Genomic DNA, 27150 nt, shown 5'->3' on the forward strand with positions numbered 1-27150 from the left:
TCCCAGTGCCGGCAGATTGGCCCCCAGCTGCAGGGACGCCATGGGAATGTCCCTGCCTCCCTCGGGGCTGTGTCTCAGCCCTGCAGAAACTGTCCCTGCTCTTGTGCCAGCATTTCAGGAAGGATGAGTTTCCCCTCTCCTAGCGACTGCGTCTTCTGTAAAAACAATTGACAAGAGGGTCCTCAGCACAGGAAAGACTCGGAGCTCGTGGAGCACTTCCAGAGGAGGCCACCAAGATGCTCGGAGGGCTGGGGCAGCTCTGTGACAGAGACAGGCTGGGACAGTTGGACCTGTTCAGCCTGGAGCAGAAAAGGCTGTGGGGACACCCCAGTGTGACCTTTCAGACTTCAAAGCACCTCCTCGGAAACATGTGGAGAAATGTTTCCGGAGGGCCTTTGTCAGGGGGACAAGGGGAGATTGTTTTCAACTGAAAGAGAGTGGGTTCAGAGCAGAGATAAGGGAAAATTCTTGATGCTGAGAGTGGTGAAGCACTGGCACAGATTTGCCAGCGAGCTGGTGGATGCCCCGTGCCTGGAAACATTCCAGACCACATTGGACGGGGCTCTGAGCATTCTGATGGAGTGAAAGATGTCTCTGCTGCCACCCAGAAGGAGGCCCTGCCCTGTGGTGTCGGCTACCGGAGTGGTCGCTGTGTCTCTTGTAGGATGCAATTCCCCCAGGGAGCAGAGGGAACACACAGCACCACTGGGAGCAGGAGCATCCTGCCATGGAGACGGGAATATTCTGGATGCAGAGGCTCAGGCTGCCCTGTTTGGCTTCTGTGTAGATGGAGACAAGTGTCAGAAGAGACTGAGAACCAGGAGCCCCCACTGTGTCTCTGAGACCCCTTGATTCCCTGAGGCCCCACAGTGTCACAGGTTCTCCTTTGGGCCACGAGGTCCCCCGGTGTCACAGGATCCCTCTGGTGCCATGAGCCCTTGTGGTGTCACAATGGTCCTTGGTTCCACGAGGCCCCACATTGTTACAGAGTCCCCTTTCTGCTGCGAGGTCCCACATTGTGTCAGGGTCGCCTTGGCTCCATGAGGCCCCACATTGTCACAGGTTCCCCCCTTTCTGCCATCAGGTCTCACATTGTCCCAGGGTCTCTTTGGTTCCATGAGGCCCCACAGTGTCACAAAGGATCCCTGGGAACCACGAGGCCCTCAGGGATCACAATGGATCCTTGGTTCCATGAGGCCCCACAGTGCCCCAGGGCCTGTGGATTCCACAAGATCCTGGAGTGGCACAGGGTTCCTTTGCTTCCATGTGTCCCCGCGGTGTCACAATGTCCCCACGGTTCCAGGAGGCCCTGCAGTGTCACAGACGAGCAGCACTGGAGTGGGAGCAGCACCAGGGGAGGTTTTGCAGCTGCGCTGGAACAGCAGCAGCAGCAGCAGCAGCCACGGAGCAACAGTGGAACACTGGTGGAATGCAAGTCCCGTGAGCAGCAGCTGAGGGAGCTGGGGTTGTTTATCCTGGAGAAGAGGAGGCTCAGGGGGGACCTTCTCACTCTCTACAACTCCCTGACAGGAGGGGGCAGCCAGGTGGGGCTCGGTCTCTTCTCCCAGGGACCAGAGACAGGACAAGAGGACACAGCCTTGAGCTGCAGCAGAGGAGGTTTAGGCTGGAGATTAGAAAGAGTTTCTTCACAGCAAGGGTGATTGGGCATTGGAATGGGCTGCCCAGGGAGGTGGTGGAGTCGCCGTCCCTGGAGGTATTTAAGGAAAGACTGGATGTGGCACTCGCTGCCATGGTCTGGTGACAAGGTGGTGTTGGATGATCTCACAGATCTTTTCCAAGCTGGTTAATTCTGGGATTCTGTGATTCAGTGCAGCAGCGGTGGAACCTTGGTGGAAAAAGAGTGGGAAATGGCCCCGCAGCTGTGGAGCAGCACCTGAGATGCCCAAGCTGCGGGACACAGAGCGGGTCTGAGCGCTGTGTCCTGTGGGAGCCGGCCCCACACACCAGAACCATGCCCGTCGGGCTGACCCAGAGCAGGGGGCAGCAGCAGGAATTGATGCTGGGCTGCGGAAGGCGCGGCTCCAGCGCGTTTGATGGTGACTCGGGGGTTGGATCCTGGTTGTTGGCGGCCACCTTTGGTGGTAGCGGGACACTTTCAGTTGATCTGAAGTCGTGAACTCAGGAGAAAGTCAGCACAAAAGGAATCAAGTGGCCTTTTCTGCTGCAGGGAAACGCATCTTGGTAGAGGTTTAATGATTTCTGATGTAGGAAGCAAACGGAGTCAATTTTTGGCCTGTGGTTTTGTTCTAATCCAGGGACAGTTTCCAAAATGATGCAATTTGTGGTGAAAAACCAGGAGTGTGCCTCAGCATCGGGATGTTGCACACTGAGTACAGAGCTGTTTGTGGTGGTTGTGATCAAGAAAACAATTGGAATTCTTGTCCCTATTTCACTCTTTCTCCCTCTCTCTCTGGGAATGAGTCTCCAACACTCCCTGCAGCTCTGCTTTCCATGATCTGCTCCTCTGGAGTTGGGCTTGGCCAGCTGAGCAGCGGGAAGAGGGAGAATAATGGCCCATTCCAACTGCAGACTTCCTTTTTGTAGCCTCTGGATTTCCAGCATTTAGAAATGGTCATGTTTTAAACTGTCTGACCAAATCCCACAGGTCTGACTTCTGCCCTGGCAGAAAATCCTCCTGTGGCCCTGTTTGGGAACGGACCCTCGGAAACACCTCACTGCAGATGACTTTTGGTTGGTTTTGCTAAGAGATGACAAGAAGATCAGCACAAGGAGGAAGGCTGAGGGAGAGGGAAGGACCAATTCCTTCCTTTTGTCTTCCCATTGGAAAGTCTCCTGCACAGGTTGTGCTGCAGCCAGAGACTTGCCGGGCCAAGTGCTGAGGGAAACGATTCAGCTGAGGCACTTGAGGCATCTTGTCCCCAGTTTGTAGCCCTGGATCTGGGAGGGGACTCAGCTGCTCCCCTTGCACCCCACAACCTCCCTGAAATGGGGGATTCCTCCCGCCTCTGCCAGGTGCCCCTTATCCATCCCTAGCCTGGGTGCTCCTGGTCTGAGCTCCCATGGTCATTCCTGGTGGTGGGGAGCAGGAGGGAGGAGTTCAGAGCAAACCTGGGAGGTGCCAGCAAGCTCAGAGATGTGTGGAGGTGACAGTGAGACAGTGATGGGATGTGCAGATGGTTAGGGGGCCAGGACAACACCTCGGGGATCAACTTCTTGGAGATTTGGGGGAATTTCCTTCGGAAAACACACACGGACACAGAGACCTGGACACGGAGTGTAAATTTGCTGAAGAGGTTTATTGGCCATTTGAGGAAAAAGGCCCAGGGCTCACAGGGGATCAGGTGATTCCTCCAGGGATGATCATCATCTCCTCATGCCACTGGAGGGGGACAGGACATGGTTTTCACCACCTGGTCCAATTGCTCAGCAGAGGGTCCCCGGATGGGGTCTCCAGGCCGGCGCCCCGCCTCGGCCGGCGCCAAGCAGCCAGCTTAGAACTGGTGCGGACCAGGGGAATCCGACTGTTTAATTAAAACAAAGCATCGCGAAGGCCCGAGGCGGGTGTTGACGCCATGTGATTTCTGCCCAGTGCTCTGAATGTCAAAGTGAAGAAATTCAATGAAGCGCGAGTAAGCGGCCAGCGTAACTACCATCTTCTGAGGAGATACCTGTTACGAAGTGGGCACTGCTGCAAAGGTCGCTCCTCCTCATGGTACCACTGTATGCCCTTTGAAGTGTAATGAAGCCGACTTCTGCCCCGGCATGGTATCATTGGAATCTCCAGTCAACAATCTCCTGCTAAACTGTTAAACAAATTTTATGTAAGGACCGTGCAGCTTTTTACCCGAATTCTGGCCCATGGATTTGTGCCTGGCAAGATTTGGTAATTTATTGAGGGGTCTACTGCCGATCTTATTCCTCCTCTCCTAAAATTTTGGACACTTTAACTATCCGGATCCCTAAAATGTGTCCATCGATACGCCTGTACCAGGCATTGACCGGCACCCAAACTTCCCATTTTGATTGGGTGGACCTGGCATCTAAAACTTTTAATCTAGATTCCTTGTGTAAAAACAAGGCCTACCTGTGCTCTCTAAATTTACCATCTGGCCTCCCTAACTTGGCAGAAAATGCATTTGAACTGCTGACACTGGAGTTTTACACATCGGGTGTGTTTGACACTAAGGAGTGTGTTCGTTTTCCTACGGTTTGGGAGGGTTTTCCCAGGCTATGGGAGGTGTAAGAACATCTTAAACCTCAACCAAGTGTGGAAGAAGACAGCTGTCTCCCGAGACTTTTTGTACTAAACAACGGGGGAAAAAGCAGCAAGGAGAGGGAAGGAACATTGGAAACATTGCCTCCTGAGCTGGAGAACAACCTGCCAGCAACATCCCCACCCACATCTCTAAGTTTCCTCTTGCGTGACTTTTGAATAGGTTCCCACAGAGGGAGGAAATTGGTAATTGTTCCTGTTGCCCAGACCAACTTATCAATGTTTCTGTTCCTCATTCTAAGCACAGCTAAGCAAACATACAAATGACAGATCAGCAATTATTCCATAAGCAATTCCTAACATCTTGAAAACTGTTTCAGGCCCAGCTCTCTTAACCATTTTAATTAACTCTAGCTGGGCCCAAATTCCTTCCTCTTCTAACTAATTGCAACACAGCTAGCCTATAACTAAACTCTTTATGTTTCTTTTAAATCCATGTTTCGCCCACAAAAGGTGTTGGTCTAAGGAGGAAGAGCATCTGCTGATAAGGTTGAAGGCTCAGTTTTGGGGGAACAAAACCATCAGTAAACTCATTGCCAAACACATTCTGTCCAAGACAGGGAAGCAGAGGAGTGATAAGAGGAGATTGCTGCCCAGGGAACCAGCTGTGGGCATGGGAACAGCAGCTGGGATGAGTCATTGGCCAGATAATAAGGAGGAACAGCTGGGAACATCAACCAGCAGAGGGAGGGGCAGCTGCGGGCCCATTATCAGAGAACTTTCAGTCAAAGTCTTTCAGCTGGGAAACTCAACTCCTTCCCATGGGCATTCAAGCAGGTACTTAATGGCCAGCAGATGACATCACTGGTCAATGAGTCAGCCCAGGGCTGCTTCAGATGCATCAATATGATAAGCCAGATAAGAACATCAGCCCGAGATAAGAACAGCAGCCCGAGATAAGAACAAAGCAGGGACCCAGGAAGAAAACTCCTGAAGACCTTGCCAGAAGTGGCTGACTAAGAGAGCAATCAGGAGAGGTGCACTTCCAGCACCTATTCCATCTAGATTGGGGGAAATCAGCCAAGATTACTCTGCATGACATTGAATGCCTGTCCTGCAAAATTCTACCCAGTGAAATTTGTGTGGCATTTAAAGACAGATGGGAAACACCTGGAAAGTTTAAGAGCCTTGGGAACTTGCAAATTCAATGGGAAAGCTGACAATAGCGCTTCCAGGGACTTAATTACAGCCAAAGAAACTGAGAAGACTGTGCAGGAGATGAGCAAAAGCTGAGCTCCTGGTCCAGACGGGATTACCCTAAAGGACCTCAAGAAGACAGACCCTGAGTTTTCCCAGACCATGGAGATATTCAACCTTTGGTTAACATCAGGTAAAATCTCGGACATGGTGAGGGGATGCAGGACTGTATTAACACCAAAGTCAACCAAACCAGAACATTTCCAAGACATTAATAACTGGAGACCCATCATGATTGGCTCCATCCTGTTAAGACTGTTCTCCAGAATATTAACAGCAAGGTCGACTAAAGCATGCTCCCTCAACCCAAGGCAAAGAGGCTTTATAAGAATGGCAGGATGCTCTGAAAATGTGAAACTCCTGCAAACAGTAATTCGGTCTGCCAAAAAATATCACAAACCGCTGGGGGTTGTATTTGTGGACATCACTAAGGCTTTTGACACCATCAGCCACCAGCACATCCTACATGGTCTGCAGCAAAGGGAAGTGGAGCCTCATGTCATCAGCTTGGTGAGCAATATGTATGAGAACATCCGTACATATATCACCACAAAGAAAACACAGAGAGACCACATCCAGATCCAGGTGTGAGTCAAACAGGGCAACCCAATGTTGCCTTTTGCAAGCTGGAAGAGAGGGGCAGAGGGTACCACTGGGGAATGAACAGCGTCACAGCGATGGCATTTGCAGACGATCTGGTCTTATTGAGCGATTCCTGGGAAAACATGAAGCAGAACATCAAGATATTAGAGACCTTCTGCAATCTCCCCGGTCTCAAAACACAAGGGGAAGAGTGCCACGGCTTTTCCATCAAGCAAACAAAGGACTCTTCTAGCATCAACAACTGCACTGCTTGGACCATCACCGGCACAGTCCTGAACACGACCGGCCCCGGTGACTCTGAAAAAGATCTGGGCCTGCAGATTGACCCTTGGATTGGTGTAGCAAAATGCATCCTATCTACAAAACTCACATTCTGGTTACAGTGAATTGGTAAAGTCCCTCTTCAAACTCTAGGAATCAAAAAATGGATAGCCCAAAAACATATACCATCCCTCAAGTGACCTACCTGGCTGACCATTCAGAACTGAAAGCAGGGTTCCTCAAGGCCCTTGACCTAAAAGTTTGATCAACCCTCAAGGAATGGCTGCACTTACCTGCAGGTACCTGTGATGCCATCTTGTACTTGAGCATGAAGGATGACGGGTTGGGTATTGTGATGTATGGATGCGAGAGACACAAGGTAGGTGTAAGTGAATCGGGTTTATTGTAAAGTTAGAGAGCGTTCATACTTTTGAGTGTGAGAAACTGTTTTAGCTGCTCGCTCAAAAACCAGTTACAGTCCCCTAATAAATCTGTTGTCTTGACAGTTTGTCATTCTTTTCTGAAGGCTTGCAGCCTGACAAACAGGACGCCTTTCCTGTTTTCAGATCCTGTGTAATCAGCTTTCTTCCACGCTTCTCAGCATTCTTGCTCACGCGATGCAGCAGCGGCAGCTTCCTCGGTAAATCCATGCAGCAGCCTCTCCAGCTGGCAGTGGCAGCTGGGGCAAGAGGGCACAGGGGACAGCTCTCCTTTTGCAGCCTCACGGGACAGCAATGTGTCTCAGCACCAACCCCGGCAGCGGGCAGCAAACAGCAAAGGCAGGCAGGTCCGATCAGGCAGCACTGGACCTCAGCGTCACTCACCGGCAGCTGGCAGAAGTGGTGAAGGCAGCAGATCTGATTGAGCAGCAGTTGGTGTTGGCAGCCAGGAGAAGCAGTAAAACAAGGGGGCAGACGCCAAGAGCAAGGCACAGTGCAGCCCCATCTTGGTAAGGACAGGCACCCACTGCGAGCACCACAGGTGACCGCTGTGCCTCCGATTGCCGAGCAAAGGGGGCAGAGCCCAGACCCCACACATCAGCAAAGTCTCGATTTGCCCCCAACCTCTCATGGGATCTCTGCCATTGCTGAGAACCAACCCCCCAGCCAGAGAGCTCACTCCCCAGCCACCACTTCCAAACTCTGGTTTCTCTGGCTGAGCCATCACCATGGTATGTGAGGAGGCGTGGCCATTTCTTTTGCTTCCTAATTGCCCCTAATTGTCTCCTGGGCAACCCCCTGCCCTCACTGCCTCTTCCTTTCAGATGGGACAAAATTCCTGAAAAGAAAAACAAACCCACAACAACCAGCAGTCACACCCAGCCTGAGGGGACTTCTCTGCTAATTGGTCATTATCCACCAGCAGAATGGGCAGCTGCAAGGACTTAGACAATCAAGGACTCCCAAAATATCCTGTGACTCAGAGAGTGACATCATTCCATTGTGAACCTCCCTGACCTGGGGGAGGTACTGAGCATTTCCACCTGAACCTGAGCATATAAAACCTGGCTTGGGGGAACTAGGAAACCACTGCTGCTCAAGGGATCCAGAGGAGGAGCAGAACTTCCACAGGACCAGCACTTTTGACAAGACTGTGACCACCACGTGGTAGGATCTCCAGCATCACTCTGACCAGCACGGTGCCAGGTTGTACTCAGTCTTTGTGGCTTAAAACCCGTTTTCTCTTGATTGCTGTGTTTATTGTAATCTCTTTAATGAATTGTGAGCCTGACCGGAACTCTCTCTTGAGGTGGTTGAGGCGGGTTCATTTCTCCTGCCAGTTTCCCTTAAAAGCAGCACAGTGTTTTTTGGGAGGGGCTGTTTGGAGCTTGCAGGACTCCAAAGCTGAGGCAAAAAGATCCTCTGGGGGATGCTGGGGTGTCCCCAGGAAGGGTTTTTCTGGCAGTCCTGGTAGCTGCTGCCAGCAGAGCCCCCAAGGTGAGCGGGGGGATGCCAGGTCCCGACCCCACAGTGAGAGTTGGCCTTCCTGGGTCAGGCACTGCTGCTTTCAGCCCAGAGCCAGGGGGTTGTGGGACCCCCCAGAAGAGCCAGAGCAGGGGCACCTTGGGACCCGCAGAGGGAGGAGAGCAGAGAGGAACAATATCGGGACTGGGGGAACGCCGGCAATCTGGAGGAGAGGGAATGTGGAGAGGGTGAACCCTGTGATTGCCTGCACCCTGAAGTGGGGACCTCAGAGAGGGGGGACCTCAAGGATTGCCAGGACCCTCAAGTGGGAAAGGGGGGATGCCTTGAAGCCCTGGCACCCTGAAGCCGAGAATAAGGGGAGAAGGGACCCCAGGACTCCCAAAGCCCCCCAGCATTCCTAAGTGAGGGGATGCCAGAGAAGAGGGACACAAAGGATCTCCAAGTTTGGAGACCAAAGTGGGGGGAGCCTTGGAATTCCAGGGACGCCAGGCAGCCTGGGGTGGGTGGGGACCAAGCAGATGGGGGAAACCCAATACATTCAGGACCCCCAGCAGCAGGGACACGAGGGAGCCCCCAGAAGCTCAAAGTAGAGGGACCAGAGAGGGGGAACTCGCAGGAGGCTTCTTTTGAACTGAATCTTGGTGTTTTGGAGGTTTTTATGGACACCAGAGGCCCGGTGACTTCTAGAGATGGACTTGGGCAGGAGGAACGCCCAACCCAATGCACTCACACCTTGTTTTTCCCCATTGCAGGAGTTCCCATTCCCAAACCTTGGCCGGATGGAGGAGAAAGCTGTGAGGAAGAGGAAGATGCCCCAGGACAGCCAGACAGGTGAGGCAGAAGTCACTGCCCCTTTCCCCCTCTCTTCTGCTCCATCTCTCAGCCCAGCATCACCCCTGGCTGCAGGACAACCCTGCTGCCGACGCTATCCTGCCAAGGATGAACTGGGGGATCTCCTTCCCCTTCCCTCTGACATGGAAGCAAATCCCATCCTCTCTTTGTTCTTCCTCCCCCAGACAATGAGCTGAGGATGGAGACCAGGAAGGGCAAATTCCCCCGACAGAGTCTTGTGGAAGAGGTCGTTTTGAGTGGCTCCATGTCACAAGAATGCAACGGGAAGGAAAAGCCCCAAAGATGCCATACAAAGAGGGGCTCCAAACCCAGGCCAGGGTGCTCCAAGGAGGAAAGACCCACCCTGTGCCGGGATGGCAGCTGCAGCTCCAGCCAGAGCTCAGACCTAGTGGTCCATGAGCAGCTTCACGACAGGGAGAAGCCCTATGAGTGTGGTGAATGTGGGAAGAGCTTCCGCTGGAGGTCCCACCTGATCCGCCACGAGAGGATCCATACCGGGGAACGGCCCTACAAGTGCTTGGAATGTGGGAAGGACTTCAATGTCAGCTCCAGCCTGATCCGCCACCAGATGACCCACACAGGGGAACGGCCCTACAAGTGTGGGGAATGTGGGAAGAGGTTCAGCAGGAGCTTGGCCCTGATTCACCACCAGAGGATCCACACCGGGGAGAAGCCCTACGAGTGTCCCGAGTGTGGCAAGAGGTGTCGGGACAGCTCCAAACTCCTCCTGCATCAGCGGATTCACACAGACGAGAGGCCCTTCCGCTGCCCCGACTGTGGGAAGGGCTTCTGCCGCAACTCTAGCCTCGTCCCCCATCAGCGCATCCACACTGGGGAGAGGCCCTACAAGTGTCCTGAGTGTGGGAAGAGCTTCACTCGGAGTTCTTACTTGACTAATCACCGGCAGAGCCACCGGTAAGGGAAGCCCTGGGACCGCCCCAACCACAGGAAAAGCTTTGTCTGCTGCCCCATCATCATCCTCCATCAGAGGACCCACTTTGCAAAGAGAGCTGGTGACCCACATTCCTGGTGATCCACGTTGGGAAGACACCTGGATGGTGATCTCCTTTTTCTGGTTTTCCACAGGCACCTGGGTGAACACAGGGGCAGGGTTGGTGGTGTTGCAGTTTTCCCTGTAAGTAACTTCTTTGTCTTATCCCTTCTGTTATCAATATTGTTGCCCTTCCTGTTTGTTCCTTATCTCATTGCTGTTCCCAGTAAATTGTTCTTATCCCAGCCCAGGATCTTTGTCTTTTGTGCTTTCCATGGGAGGCATTAGGGGAGTGAGAGGCGCCACGGTTTTAGTAGGAGCATGAAATGGGGGAATATCATTCCTAAACCACGGCACAAGCAGTCAAAGGGGTTCCGTGGTGACATCCCAGGCTTTTCCTGGGATGATAAAAAGCCGTGGGCTCAGAGGCAGTCAAAGCCATTGCATGGTGACATCCCAGGGGACTTCATGTTGCTGGGGCATTGATCTGTCACAGGTACTCACAAGGGCTCCACGGTGACATTCCAAGTGTCTCCAGGCTGCTAAAGAGCCACGAGGTCACTGGCAGTGACAGAGGCTCCACGGTGATATCCCAGGGGTCTCTAGGCTCCTAAAGATGCATTAGTCGCACACAGCCACAGGGACTCCAGGGTGACATCACAGTTGTCTTCAGCCTGCTCAGAAGCTGAGAGCTCACAGACAAGCGCAGGGGCTCCACAGTGACATCTCAGGGGTCTCTGGGCTGCTAAAGACCCGGTCACAGGGGCTTCATGTGAAATGCAAAGGGTGTCTTCTTCCAAAGGGCCATGAGCTCACACATACTCACAGGGGCTCCATGGTGACAACAGACGTGTCTGTATGCTGACAAGGAGCCGGGATGTCGCAGTCAGTGACAGGAGTCCAGTGGTGAAATCCCCGTGCTCCTAAAGAACCGTGAGGTGACGGACACTCACAGGGGTTCCATGGTGACATCCAGGAGTCCCCAGGCTGCCCTAGAGCCGGGATGTCACAGACACTCACAGCGTGCCTGTCATGGGCAGAGTGGGAGTTTCAGGCAAAGTTTATTAGAGAAGCTGCCACTGGGTTATGAGGTGCAGCAGGGCCCCCCAAACACTCCCCATAGATCCCCAAATCCCTCCAGGACCCCCAGGCTTTCTAAACTCCTTCAGTGAGGGGAGCCTGGGAACGGCCGGATCCAATCCCAGCCCCAGATTTTGGCAAGGGTTTATGGTTTTTTTGGCAAGGATTAGACAGGTGGAATTGAAGCTTTATGTAAATTGTCCCACGGGATGAGTAATAGCAAACCAGATCTATTTATATAAATACAGATCTAATTGATTACCCTCATGATTAGAGAAAAAGATCTTAATCAGAATTATTTACTGCACAGTATAGGAGCTGTAACAACTATTACAATCTAGTGCTCTAGGACGCAATTTTGAAGCACTTGTATTAAAGCAAAACCAGTCCTTAAGCAGAGATTGATGTCACTCACCCAGATCAATGACCGTAGGCAAATGTCTGTGACTCGGCCTTGAGCAGTGACCTTGAGGAGTGTCCCCACTCCAGGGAGGGATCTCCACCACCCCCAAGAAGGGAAATGTCAGAAGACGTTGCCATTAAAATTTGGGACGGGGCTTTTCTAGTCTGACGTGCTGCCCTGTCAGTCAGATGTGCCCAGGCTGTGCCAACTCCACAGCTCTGGAGAAGCTCTCAGTGGCGTCACTTGGTTGGTTGTTCCTTTCTCCAGGGATTTTACCAGCTCTGCCACAGCTGCAGCTCCCTCTGAGGATGTTGAACTTTGAAATGGAGGAGTCAGGCTGGGTTCTGCATTCTTCACCCCAAAAGCAGCGGGACCTCCCTTCTGCATTCCCCACTGGGGGCTCTGCAAACAGGGCCTTGTTGGAGCTGTTTGAGCCCATTCCAGGCAGAGCCTCCTGCTCCAGCAGGAACTGCCTTTCCTGTGCCATGACCAGGGCAGACCCTGCTGCAGGAGAAGCCCCAGGCCAGCCCAACACATTGAAGGCCTCAGTGCAGAGTGCCGGAGTGGGAGCTGTGCCAGGGAGAGCCTGAGACACCAAAGGCACCTTGGCAGCAGCAGCTCCTTGCAGGGCATGGCCAGAAGCCTCCCTGGCCAAGCCGGCCCAGTGGCCACCACTGCAGAGCTGCTGCTTCAGGGGGTGACTTCTGGCTGGGCTCTGCTCCACCCCACAGAGTGTGAGCTCAGCACTGAGTCTGGCACAGCCCCTGTGCCTGAGCCCTGCACAACCTCAAGGTCACCTGCGGCCGCCTGGCTCTGTCAGGCCCTGGGGCAGGGCAGAGGGAAAGGCCAGAGCAGGGGCTGGCTTTGGCTGCTCAATGTGGGCTCCAGCAGAGATGAGGAGTTGAGCGAGTTGAAAATGAGGTCACTGCTGTGACATGGGCCTGACTGACAAATGATTGGTCTCAGGAATATCTTGGGGACAAGGTGTTCATCACAAAACCACTCATCCCTGCAGAGACAAGACCAGGAGAGAGGAAAGGAGAGAGCCAGGCCCAGGGGACAGGGCTGGAATGGTGATGGCTGTGAGGTCACTGCCATTGCAGCAGCCTGGCTGGCCCCCAGCAGACATTCTGGCCAGAAGCTTTGTGAGGTCACGCAGCACATCAGAGAACCCCCACAACAGGAATTCCATCCTTGGGGAGTGGAGGGGTTGGCACAAACCTCCTGACCTTGAAGAATTTTGGGATGGAGCATCGCTCTCTGGCTTGCATGGTTGCAGTTCTGTGCCACTCTCACTGTCAAATATTTCCTCCTTAGATCAAATCTAAATTCCCCCTCATTCAGTTTAAAGCTATTGCCCCTTGTTCTGTCACTGCAAGGTTTGGGAAAAAATAACACTCCATTTATCTTGGACCTCGATCACTATGTTTCCATTTTCAAAGACCTTAGAGAGAACCCAAAAATCTCCCAAGATGGGCTTTGGAGGCCTCATCACAAAACCAGCAGGTGGAAGCTGAGGGCCCTGGGCTCAGTTCTGTGGAGACTGAGGACAGAAGAGAAGTAGCCTGGGAGGGCTTGGAGGGAGGTTTCAAAGATGGAGGAGCTTTTCTTCATTGTATAAAACAGCCTGACAAAGAAATAATGGCACCAAGGGCAGCTGGGCAGCTCCAGACTGGACACCAGGAGAAAGGTCTTTCCCTCCCAGGGAAGTGCTGTGCTGCAACACGTCCCCCAGAAGGAGTCTGGAGCAGCCCAAGGCTTTGTGTGCCCAGGCAGAGGCAGGCAGGACGCAGAGCTGCCAGCAAAGGAAGGGGCCGGCAAGGTGAGGCAGCCGGGGGGAAGAGGACAGCCTGCAGGGACAGAGGCGCAGGGCAGGGACAGCGTGGGACAGCCTGGGCTGCAGAGGGCAGAGGGATGGGCAGCAGCTGCAAGGCCCTGACAGAGCCAACTTGTGCAGCACTTTGGCCACGGCTGCTGGCCCTGGCCCTGAGGCCAGCAGGAGACAAGTGACCCTTGCAGCCCTGGGGCCTCAGTGCCTCCTTGTCCCTGCTCAGCGGCCTGGCAGGGGCCACCCCATGCTGCGTCTTCTGCAAAAACAATTGACAAGAGGGTCCTCAGCACAGGAAAGACTCGGAGGTCGTGGAACACTTCCAGAGGAGGCCACCAAGATGCTCGGGGGACTGGAGCAGCTCTGTGACAGAGACAGGCTGGGACAGTTGGACCTGTTCAGCCTGGAGCAGAAAAGGCCGTGGGGACACCCCAGTGTGACCTTTCAGACTTCAAAGCACCTCCTCGGAAACATGTGGAGAAATGTTTCCGTAGGGCCTGTGCCAAGGGGACAAGGGGAGATTGTTTTCAACTGAAAGAGAGTGGGTTCAGAGCAGAGAAAAGGGAAAATTCTAATGCTGAGAGTGGTGAAACACTGGCACAGATTTGCCAGCGAGCTGGTGGATGCCCCGTGCCTGGAAACATTCCAGACCTCATTGGACGGGGCTCTGAGCATTCTGATGGAGTGAAAGATGTCTCTGCTGCCACCCAGAAGGAGGCCCTGCCCTGTGGTGTCGGCTACCGGAGTGGTCGCTGTGTCTTGTAGGATGCAATTCCCCCAGGGAGCAGAGGGAACACACAGCACCACTGTGAGCAGGAGCATCCTGCCATGGAGACGGGAATATTCTGGATGCAGAGGCTCAGGCTGCTCTGTTTGGCTTCTGTGTAGATGGAGACAAGTGTCAGAAGAGACTGAGAACCAGGAGCCCCCACTGTGTCTCAGAGACCCCTTGATTCCCTGAGGCCCCACAGTGTCACAGGTTTCTCCTTTGGGCCACGAGGTCGCACGGTGTCACAGGATCCCTCTGGTGCCATGAGCCCTTGTGGTGTCACAATGGTCCTTGGTTCCACGAGGCCCCACATTGTTACAGAGTCCCCTTTCTGCTGCGAGGTCCCACATTATGTCAGGGTCGCCTTGGCTCCATGAGGCCCCACATTGTCACAGGTTCCCCCCTTTCTGCCATCAGGTCTCACATTGTCCCAGGGTCTCTTTGGTTCCATGAGGCCCCACAGTGTCACAAGGATCCCTGGGAACCACGAGGCCCTCAGGGATCACAATGGATCCTTGGTTCCATGAGGCCCCACAGTGCCCCAGGGCCTGTGGATTCCACAAGATCCTGGAGTGGCACAGGGTTCCTTTGCTTCCACGTGTCCCCGCGGTGTCACAATGTCCCCACGGTTCCAGGAGGCCCCGCAGTGTCACAGACGAGCAGCACTGGAGTGGGAGCAGCACCAGGGGAGGTTTTGCAGCTGTGCCGGAACAGCAGCAGCAGCAGCAGCCACGGAGCAACAGTGGAACAGCGGTGGAATGCAAGTCCCGTGAGCAGCAGCTGAGGGAGCTGGGGTTGTTTATCCTGGAGAAGAGGAGGCTCAGGGGGGACCTTCTCACTCTCTACAACTCCCTGACAGGAGGGGGCAGCCAGGTGGGGCTCGGTCTCTTCTCCCAGGGACCAGAGACAGGACAAGAGGACACAGCCTTGAGCTGCAGCAGAGGAGGTTTAGGCTGGAGATTAGAAAGAGTTTCTTCACAGCAAGGGTGATTGGGCATTGGAATGGGCTTCCCAGGGAGGTGGTGGAGTCGCCGTCCCTGGAGGTATTTAAGGAAAGACTGGATGTGGCACTTGCTGCCATGGTCTGGTGACAAGGTGGTGTTGGGTCATAGGTTGGACTGGATGATATCACAGGTCTTTTCCAAGCTGGTTAATTCTGGGATTCTGTGATTCAGTGCAGCAGCGGTGGAACCTTGGTGGAAAAAGAGTGGGAAAGGCCCCGCAGCTGTGGAGCAGCACCTGAGATGCCCAAGCTGCGGGACACAGAGCGGGTCTGAGCGCTATGTCCTGTGGGAGCTGGCCCCACACACCAGAACCATGCCCGTTGGTCTGACCCAGAGCAGGGGGCAGCGGCAGGAATTGCTGCTGGGCTGCGGAAGGCGCAGATCCAGCGCGTTTGATGGTGACTCGGGGGTTGGATCCTGGCTGTTGGCGGCCACCTTTGGTGGTAGCGGGACACTTTCAGTTGATCTGAAGTCGTGAACTCAGGAGAAAGTCAGCACAAAAGGAATCAAGTGGCCTTTTCTGCTGCAGGGAAACACATCTTGGTAGAGGTTTAATGATTTCTGATGTAGGAAGCAAACGGAGTCAATTTTTGGCCTGTGGTTTTGTTGTAATCCAGAAACAGTTTCCAAAATGATGCAATTTGTGGTGAAAAACCAGGAACGTGCCTCAGCACTGGCACGTTGCACACTGAGTACAGAGCTGTTTGTGGTGGTTGTGATCAAGAAAACAACTGGAATTCTTGTCCCTATTTCACTCTTTCTCCCTCTCTCTCTGGGAATGAGTCTCCAACACTCCCTGCAGCTCTGCTTTCCATGATCTGCTCCTCTGGAGTTGGGCTTGGCCAGCTGAGCAGCGGGAAGAGGGTGGATAATGGACCATTCCAACTGCAGACTTTCTTTTTGTAGCCTCTGGATTTCCAGCGTTTAGAAATGGTCATGTTTTAAACATTCTGACCAAATCCCACAGGTCTGACTTCTGCCCTGGCAGAAAACCCTCCTGTGGCCCTGTTTGGGAACGGACCCTCGGAAACACCTCACTGCAGATGACTTTTGGTTGGTTTTGCTAAGGGATGACAAGAAGATCAGCACAAGGAGGAAGGCTGAGGGAGAGGGAAGGACCAATTCCTTCCTTTTGTCTTCCCATTGGAAAGTCTCCTGCACAGGTTGTGCTGCAGCCAGAGACTTGCCAGGCCAAGGGCTGAGGGAAACGATTCAGCTGAGGCACTTGAGGCATCTTGTCCCTGGTTTGTAGCCCTGGATCTGGGAGGGGACTCAGCTGCCCCCCTTGCACCCCACAACCCCCCTGAAATGGGGGATTCCTCCCGCCTCTGCCAGGTGCTCCTTATCCATCCCTAGCCTGGGTGCTCCTGGTCTGAGCTCCCATGGTCATTCCTGGTGGTGGGGAGCAGGAGGGAGGAGTTCAGAGCAAACCTGGGAGGTGCCAGCAGGCTCAGAGATGTGTGGAGGTGACAGTGAGACAGTGATGGGATGTGCAGATGGTCAGGGGGACAGGACAACACCTCGGGGATCAACTTCTTGGAGATTTGGGGGAATTTCCTTTGGAAAACACGCCCGGACACAGACACATGGACACGGAGTGTAAATTTGCTGAAGGGGTTTATTGGCCATTTGAGGAAAAAGGCCCAGGGCTCACAGGGGATCAGGCGATTCCTCCAGGGATGATCATCATCTCCTCATTCCACGGGAGGGGGACAGGACATGGTTTTCCCCACCTGGTTCAATCTAAAAACACAGACATCAAAATGTGATCCCCCTGTGTCCAATGGGATGGGAGAGGGTCCTCGTCCCCATGCCTGTCATGAAGGAGAAGGGAATTGGAGCCCTGGATAGACCCAGGACAGGATTTTGCTCCTCAGATCCACAGAACCCCAAGACCCCCCCAAGCCCCAGGATGCCCCAAAATCTCCAGGTAATCCTGCTGCCCACGTGGGGACTGTCGGGTTCCCAACAGCTCCCCAGTGACAAGGAAAGACTTAGGGGCCGCTCTGTCCAGCACACTTGGGACACGGATCTGGGACAACCCCCCACCATGTCCCTTTGCCGTCCCCAAGTTCTGGCAACACCCAGCAGGTTCTGAGATCCCTCCAGAAACCCCCAGGACCCTCTGGGGCCACGAGACCCCCGAGTGTTGCTCACCTATCCATGTAGAGCAGCAGCCAGGCGCTTCTGCTGCAGAAGAGCCTCCAGCTTTTCATCCAGAGCAGGCTGGGGACAAAGGCAGCGTTAGAGACACACTGGGGGCATTGGGCTGCACTGGGAGGAAAAGGGAAAGCAAAGGGGTCCTTGGGGAAGGGGCCTGCGGGCAGCAATGGGGTGCAGGAGCTGCTGTGCTCCTGCCCAGAGGCAGTGGGGTCCTGGCCAAGAGGCACAGCTGGGGCAGGGGCTGTGCCCTGGGCCTTGCAGAGGGTGCTGGGGGGCCTGGGATGGGAATGCAACAGGGGCCCTGGGCAAGGGGTTCCCTGGGAAGGATCCGTGGGGCAGGGGAGGTGTCTGGGGTGTCAGCAGGGCTGCACTGGGCTGTGCTGGGGCAGCATGGGATGGCCTGGGGTGTGGTGGGCGTGCGAGGGGAGGGTCTGACACCGGCAGAACTCCTGGTACCCACTTAAGGTGTCTTCAGGATGTCGACATTGTCTACATCCACCTGCAGAGAGACCAGGAGATCTCGCTGGTCACTGGGATGTCCCTGGTGCCAGCAAGGGATGGGAGGAACCAAAGTGCCCCCCAATTACCAGAGGGGATGCCCTCCAGTCCCAGCCCCCCACTCACCTCCTGGAGATCATCTTGGGTTCCTTCCAGGAGTGCCTGGGAAAGGACAACAAAGGCTTGGTCTGGATTGGACCTTGTGGGGCTGAGGGGGGAACACGGGTGCAGGGAGCAGGGCGGAGGCAAAGGGATGGGAATTCAGGGCCTCCAAGGAGATCTGTTTGGAGCTGGGGGAGACCCAAAGACACTGACCTGGGGTAAATTGAGGAGCCAAGGGACGTGGCTGGGGCCGTGGAAGGGGCACGGTGTAAGGTACAGGGCAGGAGAAAGGAATTATGGTGTAGGGACATGGGAGTGCAAGGGAGGGGCTTGGTGGGGAAAGAAGAACAGGGATGGGCAAGGACAAAAGCGACAGGACTGAGAGAGGGTTTGGGAGCTGGGGGTGAGTCCAGGAATGGTATCAGGAGACAGCGCTGCAGTGGCCAGGAAGAAAGGCAAAGGACTGGGGGGGGCATGGAAGGAAAGGGCTTGGGAATGGTCAGTGGGAGGGCATTTGGGGAGGCTGGCTAGGACATAGAGGAGAGAGCCGGGAGGAAATTCCTGAAGGGACACCAAAAGGGTGGGATGAGAGGCCAGAAAGGGCAGGGTGTGGGGACCTGTTTGGCTGGTGCCTCACCTTGGCCTGTGCCGGGAGGCACAGCAGGATGGAGAAGAGCAGGGTCACGCTGAGCACAGCCACCTTCATCTTCCTCTCGCACTGGGCAGCGCTGGCTGAGGCTGCACCGGGCCAGGAGCACCTTTATCCCTGCCGGGACTCCTCGCTGCACCCTCCCCGACAGCCCCCAGGCCAAAGCCCGGCTTGGCACAGCCCCCAGCCCTGGCCACAAGCCCGGCCCTGGCACAGAGTCCATCCCACCTGCGGCACGCATCCAGCCCCCTTGCCTGGCATCCCTCCAGCTTCCTGCACGGGGCAGCTGCCCCTGGAATGGCCCAGGCACCTGCGGGGGCCAAGGCCCTGGGGGGGGTAGGGAGCCAAAGGCAGCTGGGGACCCTGTGGGGACAACCCCCACTCCACCACAATCCATCCTCCTGCAGCCCCCACAGCCAGATCCCCCATCTCCCGCTGCCCCTTCCCTCCCAGAGCTTTCCCTGTGGGACAGCCCAGAGCTGAGCCCAGTCCCAGACCCAATATGTGGGAGAAGAACAGTGTCATGGGCAATGTGATCAACCCCATAACTGGGATCTCCAGTCACTGGAGACACTGGGGAGCACTGGGGAGCACTAGGGAGCACTGGGGGTGGTGATCAGCTGCATACAATGCTGAGGCTTGGGGAATTACTCAGGTGTGGCACTTCCTAAATTCACACCACCTCGTTTTCTTGCATTGCAGGCCTCAAACCAGTCCCATCTCCAGCCCCAGAGCAGAGTCCAGAGGGGAAGATGCCCTACCCAGACCCTCACACTGTCACACCTGGGCACACCAGAGCACCTGGGGCCCGCTCTGCACAGCTGCCCCACACATGTGTGCTTCCAGGACCCCATCTGTGGGATATGCCCACCTGTAATACCCATCCCCAACAAGGCTCAGACGCCAGCACTGTCCCTGCCTGGGACATGCCCACAGCTCCCCAAGTCCCTTGTCCCCACAGAGGGTCTCTGCAGTTCCCTGGCCCTGGGCCCAGGCCAGCGCTGGACCTGAGCAGGAAGTGCCCATCCAAAGGGAAGTGGAGAAAGAGGAGCTTGTCCCCAGGCAGCCACTTGGAGCTAATTGGGCAAAGAGAGGTGTCCTGGGAGGAGGAGGGATGATGGTCCCCTGCCAGCATCTCTGATAAGCCCTGTTTGCCCAGGGCCCGAGGCACCAGGAAGACATTCAGACATTTTGGGTTGAGGGGAAGTCTGTGCATAGAGGAGCTGAAGGCAGCCTGGAAGCCTGGGCTCCCTGCAGGCCTGGCAGCAGGGAGAGCCTGTAGAGGGGGGCAGAGCTGGGGACACAGGAAGGCAGAGCCATGGGAATGTCTTTGTTTCACCATTCCTTCTCCCTGCTCTCCTGGGTCAGAGATTCCTGAGGGCTGAACTTACCCTTCAAAAATGGCAACTCCACCACTCCCCTTCCTGTCCTGCTTTTCTGAAACCCCTGGAGCCATTCCCAAGAGCACTGCAACCATGGAGCCATCCCTCCATCTCTTGGAGACATCCAAGTCTCACAACCGCACATCTCTCAGTCTCTGGGTTTTCTTCCCATCCCTCATGATTTGGGATCCAGGCCCTTCAGCGAGGCATTGGAGAGTGTCTGTATCCCAGGAGGGATGCAAGAGGACACCCCCTTGACCTGTCTTGTGGCCATTTCCTGGGCTGCCTTCCTTTCCTGAATTATCCCCATGGGATCCTTGTCTTGCTGTCTGGGTGCTCTCTGGAACTCTGCCCTTCCCCTGTCGTTGCCAGTTTCAAGTCCTCCTTCCCAGGCTGGCCGGAACACGGGTGTCCCGTTTCTTGAGAGGGATCTGGTCTCTCCCAATGAGCCCCCGAGCTTCCAACAGGCTCCCACGGTTCCTCTGCAAACTCCTCCTCTGTCTGAGATGTGCCACATTCCTTCCAGCTGTGCTTCCCAGACCCATCCACTTCCAAAACCATCGAGCAGCCCCTGGGACAGGAAAATCCTGCTCTGGTTTAGTGATCTGCCTAGAAAGGTGTGAGGAGAAATCTTTTGAGGACACCCAAGCTGCAAATCAAAGGCTGTGGGTAAAAATCTGCTTTGGGTTCTGAAGCCCATGGGAGCCTTGCCTGAGGCTCAAAGATTCCCAGTGTCTCTTGCTTTGTTCTCAGGTGGATCCAGATGCCTGTCCCAGCTTCCAATGTTGCCTTTCCCTGGTCTTAAAATTAAGAACCAAACACGGTTTAAGGGAAAAAGGCTTTTTACCTTGGTATTTATTTAAGGATCTTAAGGTGCATGACTTCGTCCAGGTGGAATGCACCAAAATGCACATGGAAATGCACCCAAAATGCCCACACACGATGGATCGTGTGTACAATTTATAGACCTTGCAAATTAGCATATCTATCAAAGATTCCCCAATGAGAAGCTTAAATTAATAGTGTGATATCCCCCCATCCCGAGGAATTCCGCCCTGGATGGCCCTATCTTAGTTTGCAGAATATGTTCTAGGGAGGACCTTGGTTTCTCAGGATAGCATAGGACTTTCTGGCCCTAAGTGTGAGGCTTCCAAGATGTTTGTTCTCCTGGCTTAACGGAATATTAGGACTATGCTAAATTATCAGGCTTAAGGAACTACAAGTATGCATGCTAAAAGCACTGAGGACACATAAAAGCTATATAAAAGGGTATGTAAAAGGTATAGATAAAAAAGGCAAAAAATCATCATGGCATCACCAAGAAGGAAAAACCCACAGGGAAGTGATTCCCAAGAGCTGTCCCTGGCTGTGATTCCTGTTTGACATTCCAGGGCATTAGTGAAGGGTTCTGCTTCTCTCTTTCCCAGGGACACTGTGGGTCCATCTGAGATGTGTTGTGGGCCAGCTGGGAAAGCATTTCAGGCGCCTGCCTTGACTCTTTGCTCTGGAACTTGCCCAAGGAGCTGCACATCCCTAGGAAGGCCAAGATGTCTGAATGTCTTCATGGTGCCTTGGGCCCTGGGCAAACAGGGCTTATCAGAGATGCTGGCAGGGGACCACCATCCCTCCTCCTCCCAGGACACCTCTCTTTGCCCAATTAGCTCCAAGTGGCTGCCTGGGGACAAGCTCCTCTTTCTCCACTTCCCCTTGGATGGGCACTTCCTGCTCAGGTCCAGCGCTGGCCTGGGCCCAGGGCCAGGACATTGCAGAGACCCTCTGTGGGGACAAGGGACTTGGGGAGCTGTGGGCATGTCCCAGGCAGGGACAGTGCTGGCGTCTGAGCCTTGTTGGGGATGGGTAGTACAGCTGGGCATATCCCACAGATGGGGTCCTGGAAGCACACATGTGTGGGGCAGCTGTGCAGAGCGGGCCCCAGGTGCTCTGGTGTGCCCAGGTGTGACAGTGTGAGGGTCTGGGTAGGGCATCTTCCCCTCTGGACTCTGCTCTGGGGCTGGAGATGGGACTGGTTTGAGGCCTGCAATGCAAGAAAACGAGGTGGTGTGAATTTAGGAAGTGCCACACCTGAGTAATTCCCCAAGCCTCAGCATTGTATGCAGCTGATCACCACCCCCAGTGCTCCCCAGTGCTCCCCAGTGTCTCCAGTGACTGGAGATCCCAGTTATGGGGTTGATCACATTGCCCATGACACTGTTCTTCTCCCACATATTGGGTCTGGGACTGGGCTCAGCTCTGGGGTGTCCCACAGGGAAAGCTCTGGGAGGGAAGGGGCAGCGGGAGATGGGGGATCTGGCTGTGGGGGCTGCAGGAGGATGGATTGTGGTGGAGTGGGGGTTGTCCCCACAGGGTCCCCAGCTGCCTTTGGCTCCCTACCCCCCCCAGGGCCTTGGCCCCCGCAGGTGCCTGGGCCATTCCAGGGGCAGCTGCCCCGTGCAGGAAGCTGGAGGGATGCCAGGCAAGAGGGCTGGATGCGTGCCGCAGGTGGGATGGACTCTGTGCCAGGGCCGGGCTTGTGGCCAGGGCTGGGGGCTGTGCCAAGCCGGGCTTTGGCCTGGGGGCTGTCGGGGAGGGTGCAGCGAGGAGTCCCGGCAGGGATAAAGGTGCTCCTGGCCCGGCGCAGCCTCAGCCAGCGCTGCCCAGTGCGAGAGGAAGATGAAGGTGGCTGTGCTCAGCGTGACCCTGCTCTTCTCCATCCTGCTGTGCCTCCCGGCACAGGCCAAGGTGAGGCACCAGCCAAACAGGTCCCCACACCCTGCCCTTTCTGGCCTCTCATCCCACCCTTTTGGTGTCCCTTCAGGAATTTCCTCCCGGCTCTCTCCTCTATGTCCTAGCCAGCCTCCCCAAATGCCCTCCCACTGACCATTCCCAAGCCCTTTCCTTCCATGCCCCCCCCAGTCCTTTGCCTTTCTTCCTGGCCACTGCAGCGCTGTCTCCTGATACCATTCCTGGACTCACCCCCAGCTCCCAAACCCTCTCTCAGTCCTGTCGCTTTTGTCCTTGCCCATCCCTGTTCTTCTTTCCCCACCAAGCCCCTCCCTTGCACTCCCATGTCCCTACACCATAATTCCTTTCTCCTGCCCTGTACCTTACACCGTGCCCCTTCCACGGCCCCAGCCACGTCCCTTGGCTCCTCAATTTACCCCAGGTCAGTGTCTTTGGGTCTCCCCCAGCTCCAAACAGATCTCCTTGGAGGCCCTGAATTCCCATCCCTTTGCCTCCGCCCTGCTCCCTGCACCCGTGTTCCCCCCTCAGCCCCACAAGGTCCAATCCAGACCAAGCCTTTGTTGTCCTTTCCCAGGCACTCCTGGAAGGAACCCAAGATGATCTCCAGGAGGTGAGTGGGGGGCTGGGACTGGAGGGCATCCCCTCTGGTAATTGGGGGGCACTTTGGTTCCTCCCATCCCTTGCTGGCACCGGGGACATCCCAGTGACCAGCGAGATCTCCTGGTCTCTCTGCAGGTGGATGTAGTCAATGTCGACATCCTGAAGACACCTCAGGTGGGTACCAGGAGTTCTGCCGGTGTCAGACCCTCCCCTCGCACGGCCACCACACCCCAAGCCATCCCATGCTGCCCCAGCACAGCCCAGTGCAGCCCTGCTGACACCCCAGACACCTCCCCTGCCCCACGGATCCTTCCCAGGGAACCCCTTGCCCAGGGCCCCTGTTGCATTCCCATCCCAGGCCCCCCAGCACCCTCTGCAAGGCCCAGGCCGCAGCCCCTGCCCCAGCTGTGCCTCTTGGCCAGGACCCCACTGCCTCTGGGCAGGAGCACAGCAGCTCCTGCACCCCATTGCTGCCCGCAGGCCCCTTCCCCAAGGACCCCTTTGCTTTCCCTTTTCCTCCCAGTGCAGCCCAGTGCCCCCAGTGTGTCTCTAACGCTGCCTTTGTCCCCAGCCTGCTCTGCGTAAAAAGCTGGAGGCTCTTCTGCGGGTGAAGCGCCTGGCTGCCTCTCTGGATGCCTAGGTGAGCAGTGCCTGCAGGGAGAGGGCTGGGGCCAAGGCCCCTCTCATGTCCCAGTGGGCACCAGAGGTCACCTTCTGCGAATGTCTTTCAGGATTGCAAGTTGTGGGGACTATGGTGTCCTTTTCCCTACTAGTGGAATGAGGAGATGATCATCCCTGGAGGAATCCCCTGAACCCTTTGAGCCCAGGGCCATTTGCCCCTGACTAATCAATACACCCTTTTGGCAAAGCTACGCTCTGTGTCCGTGTGTCTGTGTCCGGGCGTGTTTTCCAAAGGAAATTCCCCCAAATCTCCAAGAAGTTGATCCCCGAGGTGTTGTCCTGTCCCCGTGACCATCTGCACATCCCGTCACTGTCTCACTGTCACCTCCACACATCTCTGAGCCTGCTGGCACCTCCCAGGTTTGCTCTGAACTCCTCCCTCCTGCTCCCCACCACCAGGAATGACCATGGGAGCTCAGACCAGGAGCACCCAGGCTAGGGATGGATAAGGGGCACCTGGCAGAGGCGGGAGGAATCCCCCATTTCAGGGGGGTTGTGGGGTGCAGGGGGGGCAGCTGAGTCCCCTCCCAGATCCAGGGCTACAAACTGGGGACAAGATGCCTCAAATGCCTCAGCTGAATCGTTTCCCTCAGCCCTTGGCCCGGCAAGTCTCTGGCTGCAGCACAACCTCTGTAGGAGACTTTCCAATGGGAAGACAAAAGGAAGGAATTGGTCCTTCCCTCTCCCTCAGCCTTCCTCCTTGTGCTGATCTTCTTGTCATCTCTTAGCAAAACCAACCAAAAGTCATCTGCAGTGAGGTGTTTCCGAGGGTCCGTTCCCAAACAGGGCCACAGGAGGATTTTCTGCCAGGGCAGAAGTGAGACCTGTGGGATTTGGTCAGAATGTTTAAAACATGACCATTTCTAAATGCTGGAAATCCAGAGGCTACAAAAAGGAAGTCTGCAGTTGGAATGGTCCATTATCCTCCTGCTTCCCGCTGCTCAGCTGGCCAAGCCCAACTCCAGAGGAGCAGATCATGGAAAGCAGAGCTGCAGGGAGTGTTGGAGACTCATTCCCAGAGAGAGAGGGAGAAAGAGTGAAGTAGGGACAAGAATTCCAATTGTTTTCTTGATCACAACCACCACAAACAGCTCTGTACTCAGTGTGTAACATCCCGATGCTGAGGCACGTTCCTGGTTTTTCACCACAAATTGCATCATTTTGGAAACTGTCCCTGGATTACAACAAAACCACAGGCCAAAAATTGACTCTATTTGCTTCCTACATCAGAAAGCAGCCAGCTTAGAACTGGTGTGGACCAGGGGAATCCGACTGTTTAATTAAAACAAAGCATCGCGAAGGCCCGAGGCGGGTGTTGACACCATGTGATTTCTGCCCAGTGCTCTGAATGTCAAAGTGAAGAAATTCAATGAAGCGCGAGTAAGCGGCCAGCGTAACTACCATCTTCTGAGGAGATACCTGTTACGAAGTGGGCACTGCTGCAAAGGTCTCTCCTCCTCATGGTACCACTGTATGCCCTTTGAAGTGTAATGAAGCCGACTTCTGCCCCGGCATGGTATCATTGGAATCTCCAGTCAACAATCTCCTGCTAAACAGTTGAACAAATTTTATGTAAGGACCGTGCAGCTTTTTACCCGAATTCCGGCCCAGGGATTGGTGCCTGGCAAGATCCGGTAATTTATTGAGAGGTCTACTGCCGATCTTATTCCTCCTCTCCTAAAATTTTGGACACTTTAACTATCCGGATCTCTAAAATGTGTCCATCGATACGCCTGTACCAGGCATTGACCGGCACCCAAACTTCCCATTTTGATTGGGTGGACCTGGCATCTAAAACTTTTAATCTAGATTCCTTGTGTAAAAACAGGGCCTACCTGTGCTCTCTAAATTTACCATCTGGCCTCCCTAACTTAGCAGAAAATGCATTTGAACTGCTGACACTGGAGTTTTACACATCGGGTGTGTTTGACACTAAGGAGTGTGTTTGTTTTTCCACGGTTTGGGAGGGTTTTCCCAGGCTATGGGAGGTGTAAGAACATCTTAAAACTCAACCAAGTGTGGGAGAAGACAGCTGTCTCCCGAGACTTTTTGTACTAAACAACGGGGGAAAAAGCAGCAAGGAGAGGGAAGGAACATTGGAAACATTGCCTCCTGAGCTGGAGCACAACCTGCCAGCAACATCCCCACCCACATCTCTAAGTTTCCTCTTGCGTGACTTTTGAATAGGTTCCCACAGAGGGAGGAAACTGGTAATTGCCCTTGTTCCCCAGACCAACTTATCAATGTTTCTGTTCCTCATTCTAAGCACAGCTAAGCAAACATACAAATGACAGATCAGCAATTATTCCATAAGCAATTCCTAACATCTTGAAAACTGTTTCAGGTCCAGCTCTCTTAACCATTTTAATTAACTCTAGCTGGGCCCAAATTCCTTCCTCTTCTAACTAATTGCAACACAGCTAGCCTATAACTAAACTCTTTATGTTTCTTTTAAATCCATGTTTCGCCCACAAAAGGTGTTGGTCTAAGGAGGAAGAGCATCTGCTGATAAGGTTGAAGGCTCAGTTTTGGGGAAACAAAACCATCAGTAAACTCATTGCCAAACACATTCTGTCCAAGACAGGGAAGCAGATGAGTGATAAGAGGAGATTGCTGCCCAGGGAACCAGCTGTGGGCATGGGAACAGCAGCTGGGATGAGTCATTGGCCAGATAATGAGGAGGAACAGCTGGGAACATCAACCAGCAGAGGGAAGGGCAGCTGCGGGCCCATTATCAGAGAACTTTCAGTCAAAGTCCTTCAGCTGGGAAACTCAACTCCTTCCCATGGGCATTCAAGCAGGTACTTAATGGCCAGCAGATGACATCACTGGTCAATGAGTCAGCCCAGGGCTGCTTCAGATGCATCAATATGATAAGCCAGATAAGAACATCAGCCCGAGATAAGAACAGCAGCCCGAGATAAGAACAAAGCAGGGACCCAGGAAGAAAACTCCTGAAGACCTTGCCAGAAGTGGCTGACTAAGAGAGCAATCAGGAGAGGTGCACTTCCAGCACCTATTCCATCTAGATTGGGGGAAATCAGCCAAGATTACTCTGCATGACATTGAATGCCTGTCCTGCAAAATTCTACCCAGTGAAATTTGTGTGGCATTTAAAGACAGATGGGAAACACCTGGAAAGTTTAAGAGCCTTGGGAACTTGCA

The 27150-nt window shown here is 54.5% G+C and overlaps 3 long non-coding RNA genes across 3 annotated transcripts; 2 read left to right on the plus strand and 1 right to left on the minus strand.

The window, feature by feature from the left end:
- The first annotated feature begins 10929 nt into the window (after window positions 1-10929).
- LOC125321036 lies at window positions 10930-25368 on the plus strand. The gene is made up of 3 exons (XR_007201411.1): window positions 10930-10940; window positions 20739-20746; window positions 25227-25368. It is a non-coding gene; the product is annotated as an uncharacterized LOC125321036 (long non-coding RNA).
- On the minus strand, window positions 16772-17363 carry LOC125321035. Its single transcript, XR_007201410.1, has 2 exons — window positions 17326-17363; window positions 16772-16911 (listed from the first exon to the last, which is right to left on the minus strand). It is a non-coding gene; the product is annotated as an uncharacterized LOC125321035 (long non-coding RNA).
- Window positions 22653-23929, plus strand: LOC125321034. Its single transcript, XR_007201409.1, has 4 exons — window positions 22653-22701; window positions 23279-23314; window positions 23440-23478; window positions 23876-23929. It is a non-coding gene; the product is annotated as an uncharacterized LOC125321034 (long non-coding RNA).
- Window positions 25369-27150: the final 1782 nt, after the last annotated feature.

Source organism: Corvus hawaiiensis, unplaced genomic scaffold (genome assembly GCF_020740725.1).
Source record: "Corvus hawaiiensis isolate bCorHaw1 unplaced genomic scaffold, bCorHaw1.pri.cur scaffold_32_ctg1, whole genome shotgun sequence".
Lineage (NCBI taxonomy): Eukaryota > Metazoa > Chordata > Aves > Passeriformes > Corvidae > Corvus > Corvus hawaiiensis.